This window comes from Anser cygnoides, chromosome 5 (assembly GCF_040182565.1).
Source record: "Anser cygnoides isolate HZ-2024a breed goose chromosome 5, Taihu_goose_T2T_genome, whole genome shotgun sequence".
In the NCBI taxonomy this organism is placed as follows: Eukaryota; Metazoa; Chordata; class Aves; order Anseriformes; family Anatidae; genus Anser; species Anser cygnoides.
The window spans coordinates 2,369,816-2,381,542 of NC_089877.1; the positions used below are offsets into that span (position 1 = coordinate 2,369,816).

Genomic DNA, 11,727 nt, shown 5'->3' on the forward strand with positions numbered 1-11,727 from the left:
GCATGGCCCATCCCTGGAAGTTTTTAAGGCCAGGTTGGATGGGGTTTTCAGCAACCTGGTCTGGTGGAAGGTTTCCTTACTCATGGCAGGGGAGTTGGAATTAGATGATCTTCAAGGTTTCTTTGAACCCAAACCATTTTATGATATTCTGGGGTATGAACAGTGTTTTCAAAGAGTTTCTAAAAAGGCATAAATTGAGTAGAAACCTCCAAGGTGAAAGTAATATCCTTCCATTAGTTTCCTCATTTGGGGCAACATGATAATCTTTGCATCTATTCTGATATTTTAAGTACAGAATCCAACTTTTTTTTATCCTCTGTCATAAGAAATAATAGCTTGAGCTCTTAATTTCATTGACACATGCACCTGTAATTTGAGCTCTGCTCTTCAATTTTTTTATTCTCTTTTCATAAGTCACAAGAAATGTACCATATTAAGTTTGAACTCTTAATTCATTGTGAAAATAGTACACTGTATAACCCACTTTCATATCTGCAGGTCACTATTAGCTTAATATTAAAAGTTCTGCTACCAACTGCCTAACAAAGGCTATGTCTAATTTGTAAGATGCACTCAAACAAACAGGTATTTATGAATATATTTACAATATTCACTGCTTGCAAACAAATCCACGTTGTCCATGTGCAACAAGCCAACATATCTTACTTGGTATATTGTGACAATAAAACATTATCCTGCATTTGATATTTTCCAATGCTTCACATTGCACAGGAAACTAATATACTTCACATTCCTGACCAAGTGATCCTAGCTACTTATGGTTACTCCACCATGGAGAATGTCTCCACCATGGAGATGCTCTGGTGAGTATTTTTACACTCCACATATGAAGTGTGACTAGTCTTTATATCTTCTTATCTAAATTATACACCAGCAAATAACTATGAAATTGTCTTAATAATTTGATAGTAAAAAATGTGTTACACATATGCGTATCCAAAACCTTTTTTTTTTTTAGTATGACCTAATATCAGATGTTATCAAGGTAAATGTACCATAAATTAGATTCACAGTATCATAAGCAAGGTAGCAATTATTACCATTATTAATTATAAGGCCTGCATAGCTCCTGCAACTGAGTAAGGAAAAAGGCATTTTGTTGTAAGCACATTTTGTATACTTCTATATACTACTTTGGAGCTCTCTGCTCACCATCTAAGTAACCATACTTAAAAGGTATGCAAAGTAAAGCAAGAGTGTTGTACCCAGTGAAAGTAAAAAATATCAATCCTACTCTGTTTGTTGTCCTCTTAGTCAAGTAAGACCTGCCTGTGGGGCAAGACTTTGTCCCTGAAAGTAAAGCCCTTCAGACTCTCCCTTTAAAAAAAAACAGTCCGTGAAAGCAAAGATCAGTATTTTAATAGTCTGACCACAATTCTTTAGAAACGATTAATGGCAGTTGTTATCTATTTCAACAACACACATTTGTTAATAACACTATAATAATATAATAACATGGTCATAACAGCATACAGCGGAAATGGCATCATATGAAGCTAGATCATCAAGTGACATCAAAAGGAAACCAACAGTGTTCTCAGGACTTTTTTTTTTTTTTTGGTCAGACAACTCCAGTTTCATTAGCAGTGATTTTCCTTCAAGAGCTGAGTGAGCAATTCTGAAATGTGACAGTGGAAGTGCCAACTTCGTTTCTTGTAAAAGAAAGAACAGTTTGAAACATCAGTGCCAACACTTTTAAGATCAGCTCTAGCAAGACTGAGTAGTGAGATTTCTGACATTACAGTTTTGTTTGTTTACTCTCCAGTAAAATTTCTGTCCACAAAAGCTTCATCTGAATCCTCATGCTCGCTGATTCTGAGACCTTGCTGGCCTGGAGTATAAATACCGAAGTGTTTTTTAATCTTTTTCTTGTTAACTGACCAAACCCCAGAGAAAACAATGACTGCTTCTTAGTAATATTTATACAAGGGGATTACAAAATAAAACAAAACAAAACATTAAATTTCATCAGATCTAATAAATACAGAATATGACTTCACATCTGGGAAACACTAATACCACAGTGATGTTCTGCATTTTTTAAAGAAGTCTGAAGACTTCTTTTAGATTCCTTCTGCCTAAAACACATAGATCAATAATGTAACAGTTTGAATAAAGGAGTGACAACTGACTGATCAAATTGGACCATACTACCTAAGATGTGTTTTCTGTTGCAATATTCCTTGTCTTGATAAAGGCTTGTATCTCATGAAGCCCATGTGTCAAGAAAAGATATCTAGAAAAAGATTCACTATCAGAACGGAGGAAGTCACTAATAACTTTAGTATATTAGTGGCACAAATATCAGATCTTCAAATGCTGTATCTTACTTGGAATTTCTGCAGATCTGTGTGGGCCTGAACATGGATAACAATTTATTTTTGATTTTTTGCCCTTATTTCTATTGAGAAGTGAACACAATCTCCAGCAAGTAGAGAGTTAAATGTCCTGTTCTGCTTTTACATAGGTGCTCAGGGTAGGTTAATGAGGCCACACTGAACTAAGACAGGACCAAAGTTTTAGAGAGCTACACAACTTTAACAGAGGAGAGAAAAGCCCTTAGAAGAAGTTTAGAAGAAGTGTCTGAAACACAGTTACTACAAGGCAGAGTATATGTACAGGTGGGTTGGTTGTTTTGTTGTTGTTTTTTACTTGGATGTTTCTTTAGCGGTTTTGTTATACTTTGGGCAGGATGAACTTTGGTACAGATAAAATCTGCCTTTTTTAACTTGGCTTCCAACCTTTACAATTTTTGCTAACACAGTAAAGAAAAGCAGGTAGAGGAGAGCATGCTGCACCCAAAGTTCACTTCCAGTCGATTCAAATGGAGTCTAACTGTTCTTGGTATATTTCTTTGCATTTCCTCTGCATGTTGTACTACTGCTAACAATATTACCATGGAGATAAAGCAATCCCTTTAACTGTAATCTTCTTAAAATAAATATCATTTCTGCAAGTGACTCTCCTGATCTTGTGTTTAGGAGGAAAATGAAAGTGAGGGAAATGTGACAAAGAACAAAATTGAACTTTATGCTAAATAAAGCACAAATTATCTTTTTTCCATTTTTAGTACACCTGAGCACCATAGTTTATGCCTTTCATATTTGTGCAGGAGAAATGCACCATTTGTTCTCACTTTTATAAATGTTAGCAGACAGTTTTACCAAAATAAGTGTGGGGCTTTTCGTGGTGGTGGTGGTTTTCTTTAACGTATTCTGCTTAAAACCAATCCCTTGTGGGTTCTGAATGCTGTGAAAAGTGACACTAGGAAACATAGCTTAGAGCACTGAAAAAGGAAGATTCTTATGAGGACTCACAGAATATAGCTATTGTTCCACTTTAAAAGTAGACAGCTTCAATTGTCTACAGAAAATAATAGGTAAATTGCCTTGCTGAAGTCCTTGGACTTCTTTCTGTGCTTTCTATGTAGGTACACACAGGAAAAGTAATCTTAGCTATATTTTCTTAATTATCCATTAAACTGTACTATATTTCTAATCAGACAGTCTTACTAGTCAAAATGAATTTGGTTTAACTCTTTTTCCTAACTTACTTAGAAATTCTTTATGATAATTTAATTTAGGACACCTGACTTAAAGTACTTCTGTTCTAATTTCAATTAATCTATAAATGCAGTGCATTTAGACTCATCTTTCAGAGTGTTCTGCTGACACATTCTCAATCTAGTACTATTTCTATTTGTCATAGTGCAATCATGATTCTCTGTCTGGTCAGCTAAAATACATTCTAGGAATATATTTAACAATATGGTTGCTGGAGTGGGATAAATGGGGAGCTGGCTAAGAACACAGTTTTTACTTGAGAAAAATCAGGACAATGGCATAGGATAAGTGTGAGGAACTCCAGAAAGCATTTATTAGGCTGAGAATGGAAATTTTCACTGGCAGAAATATTTTTGACGTCATTTGTATATGTTTTGGGTTCTCTTTGTGCTTTAGCCCCTTAGAAGAGTAAGAAGTTTAGCTCTTAATGTAGTATTCCACCATAGTTTCTAATCTGCAGAGGTGGTCAAACCACTTTGTCTCCTTTAATTAGAACAGGTATCAAACTTAAATCACCGACTCCTATCTTTCTTAAGCTTTCTGCCAATGTTTTTCTGAAGCAATAGTAATAAACCTGCTATTTTCTAAAGCAGCTAGATGAAAAAGAGTTGGGATGTTTGAAATGGCTTTACTCTTATTTTTAAGCAAGCACTCCATTGCTCTGCTCTCAGCTAATTATCTAAGAGCTACTGCATTTAATAATTGAATAAATGAGTCAATAAAGTACACAATATGGATAAAATGCTGAATCAAGTTCATCCCTGATATAACTAACATGAAGTCAGTAGTTGCAAAGATAAGTCCTTTGGTGTTTGTTCAGGGCCTAAACAGAGTTGCAGTTGTTAAAAAATATAGTACTAAGAGCCTATTGAAGGAATAAAAGCTTTTGATTATCTCAAGTGTTTTTTATGTCACTCATCTAAATATTTCAGTCCCAAAAGGCTAAACTCTCACAATATCTGAACAATATTGAAACTACAAATTATCTAGGAAGTTAATCTCTAGAAAATGTTGTAATTCAACCTATCATCTCGATTTATGAATCCAGCTATTTACATCTGAATCAAACACATTATCTGTGGGCAGGTATGTTAACTTGGCTTCATTTAACATGTGACTTCTGTTCTGGATACGTAACATGTAAATGTTAAGCAGGAAAGCCTTGCAAGACTTAAATTCTTTCAGTAAGCCATTTTTAATAACCGGAATAACTATCTAGTATGAAATTATGCTTTCTTCTATTTCCTCACTCTTAATTTTGCTTTAAAACTTTCTTTTTATCATGGATGTCCAGAAACAGCATCCCAGTTGGAGATTCTTCTGATTACAGGTATTTTAGAGTACTCATACATATAGATTACATTTCCCTTCTGCTCACCTTGCAGCCTCTCATGAGATTGCTCCCCAGTCATAGTAAGACAGCAATTCCTGCTATTCCCACAGCTAAATGTGAGACTGTTGCCAGGTGGCAAGGCCATACTGACTCAGAACTAGCTCAAGAACCAAGCTTTTATCATCTGCTTTCAGACCTTCTGATTTAATTCAAAATTGCACTAAAGAATCTGAACAAATGGGATCATGCTATTTAAATACATCTCTGAAGTATTTTTACCTTTTGTTAGTTATTATTCATTTCCTAAATTCAGTATATTTGTGAAGCTGGCTAACTTGAAATTATTCTCTGTTGCAGAAATAAATTGGATTGCCCCAGGGAATAAAATACTTTAAATCCACAGAACACATTTGACATTTTCTTCCTGAAATATTGCTGTATGGCATAAAACCATGCCGCATGAGGACAGAAATACTTACAAGTTAGTAAAAGCTGGCTTCAGAGTAATTTCTAGCTCCTTCCTAAAGTCTAAGCATCTTCAGATTTTTGGCCTTATTCAGGCCAAACTCTGATAATGTTTTTGGTTCTCTTCTTCCTTCTCTCTTCCCAATCTAGGTATAAGCAACAACTTGGATAGGAATGGGAAAAAGCTTCTTTTATGTGACTCCTTTAGAAACAAAAGCTATTTCACCAAAATATGAAACAAATAAATAATAATTTCAGTGAGTAGCTGCATTTGCTTTCAGTGGACTAAGGTACAAAGAATGCCAATGTTAAAATATTCTACAGAAATGCAAGACAACATCCTATAAGTAGATTCAATATAACAAAGGGAACTGTCTATTGCAATCTAATGGTTTAATGTTCTCGAATATATTTAAAAATACACATTTGTAATAACATACTCATTCATAAAAGCAGTAATAATCTTTTTATTTTAAGGAAGGGTATTGAACCTTTCGGACAATTAACAAGGGAAAACAGAAGGACTTCACTGACTTCCAAATGGTTAACCTGGATTTCCAACTATTCGACTAATTCCACTGTATTTTTGCTTCCTCTTGATGAAAAATGCAAAGTAGCTTTTCTTCTTTTGCTTTTTAGCTCCAGTGGATCTTTGATCCCCAAATAACAGAAAATCTGTCCCTTACAGAAACCTAACAGAGTATTAATGCTATCCTTTGTCATTAATATAAATTATATTAACAGCAAACATTTCATGATTGCCCTTATATGTGAGTACTACTTTAAACGGTAAGAAGATGCCGCATTTCTGCCAGTGGAATAGCAAAGCAAACAGCTAGGAGTTGCTAACTACCTCCAGGAAAGCCGAACTTTACAAGCAACCAAAAGTATATACATATTCTGTGGGAACTCCTAGTGTTTCCTACACACAAACCCCAAACCGTGATATAGCATTTTCTACAGTGAAAAACGAAATACTAAATCATTTCGATAATACCAAGTGCAGCATTTTAATAATAAATAGTAGTTTCCTATCCATGCTTCTGTGTTCATCAGTAATATATTTCTATAAAGGTAAGAGTAATGCAATGCAGCTATAGGACACTGATGCTTTTCCAACTCAACTGTAATGTGTGTTCAGCTCCATTAGGTGTTTATGATTATGATAAGTATTTCATATATTTCACATAGAAGGAGACTGCTACAAAACCACTTAAGCAAGCAGATTACAATGGAATAAAGCCAATACATTTTCGAACTGATACAAGGATTATTACTTTCTAAACACTGTACATTTAAGCCACAGAACTCCCTGAGACATGATATAGGAGGTGCCTAGATGATGTCAAAATTAGACATTAACATTGATTAGACATTGGAATACTAATAACTATAATATTTACAAATAACAAATATGCTTTTAGGTAATTTAAACATAAATTGGCAGTGGTTAGGAGAAAGAAAAGCTCTTCTCTTCACAAATAATGAAAATGGTAAATTTTAAAGCTCCCTTACCTTACTGTAAATTTGGTGCTTACCAATGTCTGAAACAGAACATTGCACAATGTTGTCTGGCACGCTTAGCCAGCTGATCCTAAAGAATATGAACAATTCTGTCACTTTAAAAGACTAGAGAGTGTAAAAAAAAAATGCAGTTTACATGGGTCATTGAAATTGATGACTTACTGAGAAGATGGTCACTGTTGTGTGTTTGTTTTTTTTTCCCCAAACCATACTGGAAATATATATGCAGTCTTCCTCCTTGAAAGTTAAGATGATCATGCATTAGTGCAATATTGGCTGAGAATATTCACTCTTCTAAATAGGACTGTGAAAGCAAAGCAAGCTGGATTGTTATGGGCTTTGCCTCAGTTTCACTAGTTGCCTGTGTAAGCATTCACTGATGAAATACCACTCTCTCTGACACTTCAGTGTGATTCTAGGCAGTTTTCACTGGCTAACTATAAAGTCACACTCCAAATATCTTTAAATATTTCTCGCAAATAAGTACCATTAGAGTCCTGTCAAATAGTAACTACCAGACTAATTGTTATACTTGAAAATCTAGTGAGTCTTCAGGCCCTAAAGAGAATTAGGATAATTTTTTCAAATATACCTGAAGAAGCATGAAGGACTGCTTCTGAGTTGCACGAAATCCAGGTGCTGATTTGAGGTATAGGGGCTCATATTTCAGAAGAAAACTGCAAAGGATTTTCCAAAGAAAGGGAAAACAGAGAAGTGACCTCCCAGGTAGTTAGAAGTCAGTAACTCTTTAGAATGGTAAGAAAGGTCATGCCTCAGTCAGTATTGTTACATCAGCCACACTGAAGGTCATTTCTACAAGATGTTGAGAAATTTGATACCAATTAATACTCTTCGAATTAAAATCCTGTAAAGCACAATCATTAAGCCTTCTGAAACACTTTCATACCATATTATACAAATGTGGCATGTAATCAATATATCAGTGCATTTTTCCAAAACACCACTGTGAACAATTTTAATAACAGTGCATCTGTACAATATAAATGGGTTTGCCATTATGAGAGTTCCTCTACAGCAGAAGTGGGAAAAAAAAAAAAAAAAAAGTTGTTTAAATGAAAAATGCAGGTATGTTTTTCAGGTGTGTTTTTTTTTTCTTTTTTCTTTCTTTCCCAGACCTCCTTTCTACAGTTCAGCCACACTTGAGACAGACTTCTTTCATTGGAAAATCTGTTCGGTTAAATGTTGGTGTCAGCTGCTTCAGTCATGTGTCAGAACTATGTAAGGCTATGGAGAAAAATGAGGGTTACAGACAGAAAAGCTGTTTAGGAAGAAAGAAGGCAGGAGGTCATTATGTTGGGGACATTAGCATGAAGTAAATTAGCGTGTGAATTTTCAATTACTCTCAAGTAATTCTGTATATGGATGTTTTGGTTAATATTATGTGCATGTCTGTACCACTTAATGGTGCATTCTGCATAAAACCCAACCTAGCCAGATCCACAACCAGTACAACAGCATCAATATAGAGACAAGGTGCAGTATTTAATGAAGATGGTATGGTGCTACACTGCTACAGTTACCCTGTCATCAGGACTCTGGAATCTCCACCCAGCAGGGCTCAGCTTTGTAATCACTGCAACGCAACCTACTACACAGGCTAACTCACAGTGATTCCAGCTTGGCAGTAGTAAGGAAAAACTCCCAGTCTTGCAAAGCTCCTTTCCCACATTTTTGGGGTTGTTTTGGTATATGAGAGCAGGCATTCCAAATTCTGAGCTAAGCCATATGTGCAGCAAGGCACATTCCTCTCAGTCAGATGCTGCTTCTGTGGCAGCAATTCCCGTTTCTGTCCCACACAGCCTGCAACATACTACGTTCCTCACAACACTTCTTTGCAGACCAGCTCTCTCCCCCAAGGAACTAGTGGCAGTGCACTCAAGTTGAAATTATACACTGATTCTGCAAGTTCAGACGTGCAGGAATAAATCCAGAAGCACCACTACATAAACTGCAAAACACTCTCTTTGAATGAAAGCATTGCTAATGTTCAGGATAAGGGCTAGAAAAAAAATGAAAGCAAGAAAGTGGGAAAATATATAGACAAAAAATTATGGACAATGTGAAAATGTGACTGATGGGTGAAACTTGAAATTGACAGCTATAAAATTCCAATTGCTTTTGTGTGTATGGGTGTAGTCAGGGGACAAACAGGAAAAAAAAATCTTTAGGTAAATTTGGTACTGAATTGCCATATGAGCAATTAGACTGTCACATCCTCAGACATGAATAATGATGTCTTTCACATTAGTTAATGGAATTTAAGAAGCAGGTGAGATGTATAAAATAAAGGGTATTTCATAATATCTTTTGTACTTCTTACTACAGTTCATTGCCTTCATAAATTGTGCTAGTGCAGTTGGTCTATGAGGCTAACACACAGATTTGAGGGAAAGCTATAAGCAGCCAAGCACAGAAACTTCTTATGTTCCCACCTGCCAAAACCAGTGTGACCTATCAAATAGCATATAACCTGCCAGTCTTAATATAACGCAGGAATGAGGCCTAAAAAATAAAATAAAATAAAAATCACAGTTTTAAGAAAACAAAGACCTTTTCTACTATTCTCTTACCAAGCAAACATGTTTTTTCCCTGTTATTTTAGTAATAAATATTTTATAGTATGCTTTAAAATACACAAAAAACCCTAATAGTTTAGTCTGTCAATATGCACCAACCATGCTCCATGCTTTGCAAGCTTTCTATCCTTTCAATTAAAAAAAAAATAAGGGGGGGGGGGGGGTTCAAGAGAAATTCTACATAATTGTGGGGTTCTGCCTTAATGCAGCATTGGAATATTTATGTTGCAAACACTGCATGAGAATATTCTGTAGTCCAATGTACAACAAAATCCTTGCTTTCACTTTGTGTTTTTTTTTAAGATGTACAAGTATTTTTATTACTCTTTCCATTCTGAGAAATATTTATTTGAATAACATCAACTCATTTTAATACTGCTTTAAATCTTGTTGGCCTTGTTACAAATGTGTCCACTGACCCCTTGTTTCCAAGTGAATTCCATTGATTTCAATAGGGTTCTGCATAGTTCTGTTCTTGCAAATTCACATGCAAGGTCCAAGTTTTTGTAGTGATCTGACTAGTGTTAAATACAGAAAAGTGCAATTATATAAAAGCTCTAGCATGAGAAGTACCATCTCCTGTCATGTTCACCCTTACGCTACTTGTATCTACTGAAAACTTACTTTCAGATAGTTTGTTGAAGATTTTGCATAACAATCTGATAGGTAAACTGTTCTTAAAGTTTATGAGTGTGAGAGAGCTTTCCTGATCTTGCACAAATTTCATCCTAGATAAGATGTGAACTAGGAACTCCTGCATGACAGCACCCTTTAGGCCTTATATAACTCTTGGGACATAGAAGCAGATTGTGTTGAAAGCACTAGGAATGAGGTTGGCTCTGGAACATTGGAAGTTCTGAAATACCATTTGTTTGGACTTGCTGACTGTACGGTTCACGAGTTATTATATGTATCCCTTTCTCCTAGTCATCTGAATTATGAGTCATGCCAACTGAAAGCGGAAGGTGTATATGTGAACAAAGCGATGTGTGTGTTTGTGGAGATTTATTGTACGGTTTACTTAGCTCTTGTTTTCTGTCATTTCCCATTTAGGACCAAGAAATTTGATTATTTGGCAAGTCCATCTACCTATTACCTCAGTGACAAATTGGCTGTGACTGTTAAAACTCTAAAATTTCAAACTGTTAAATCTTTTGAAGTTTCCCATGACTCCCAACTTTCACCTACACTAAAAGACTGGCTACCTTCGTTTTGTTCAACATAGAAAGCAAGAAAACCCCATCAAACGTGTGCTTAGCACAGCCAATATGTAAAAATGGCTCTCATGTTCAAGACTCCCTGTTGTCTTTGTAGGTTCCTTTTCATGCAGCATGTCTTGTCGTGGATAGGTCAGCTAAAAGCACATGCAGACACGCTTTCTGGGTTTGGAAACTAAACCTGAAATTAGATCTGTACAGACAGGCTTTTGGAGCTCAAATAGCAAGCGTCCTCCTTTGGATCTGATTGCAAGCCCTGGGCCGCAGTCGGTAATGTTTTTACCACAGCCTCGCAGAAATTTGAAATGTGCTCTGAATGAAGGGAAGCCTACGCTTAAGAAAAAACAAAAAAGAAAACCCAAACACTTATGTACACGCATGTAAAACTATCCCTTCTATGACGGTGACAGAACTCGCACTCTAGGCCTCTAGAACTGGGGGTTCAGTGATGGCTGAAGCACAGGAACAAACGGAGGGAGAAAGGCAGCCAAGCTGCCGCCATTAACCAGGTACGCCACTTGCGCAAATTTCCCTTTCCCCCTTATGCCCTACCGCCACTTATGCGGCGTAAATGCTTTCGCGAATACGGGTGCTGCACTGCGGCGATGGCACGGTTCAACCAAACTCGCTCCCTCCTCCTCCCACTTGGACGTAGAGGCCTCCCCCTTCCTCCGCTGTGATTGGCAGGGCAGGCGGAGCCCTTGGCAGCGATTGGCGACCGTTGGCGGGAGGTGGGGTAGGTTGCGTGAAGGGTGATAAAGTTAGTGGGGCCGGCTCGGTGCGCGCTAGACGCGGCGGCGAGGCGGCTCTCTATGGAGGTTGCGGAGGGAAGTGTCGGGCGGTTGCTGTTCCTGCTGTGGTGACTCGGAGACTCGCCGTGCCCCGCGCGCTCCCCCCTTCCCCTCCCCGGCCCCGGTCCCCGGCTCCCCTCCCCTCCCCCCCTTCTCTCGCCTTTTCCCCTGCCCTCGCTAGCCGCCGGGACCCGGGGAAGCTGACAAGGCCTGAAG

General features: G+C 37.2%; 1 long non-coding RNA gene across 2 annotated transcripts; it reads right to left on the reverse strand.

The window, feature by feature from the left end:
* Nucleotides 1–253: 253 nt before the first annotated feature.
* LOC106040920 (uncharacterized) lies at nt 254–11,681 on the reverse strand. 2 transcript variants are annotated; one of them, XR_010831666.1, is made up of 5 exons: nt 11,138–11,681; nt 7,069–7,143; nt 6,898–6,976; nt 5,397–5,528; nt 254–1,852 (listed from the first exon to the last, which is right to left on the reverse strand). It is a non-coding gene; the product is annotated as an uncharacterized lncRNA (long non-coding RNA). The 2 variants fall into 2 exon arrangements; XR_001210125.3 differs by lacking the exon at nt 11,138–11,681 and adding an exon at nt 7,499–8,095.
* Nucleotides 11,682–11,727: the final 46 nt, after the last annotated feature.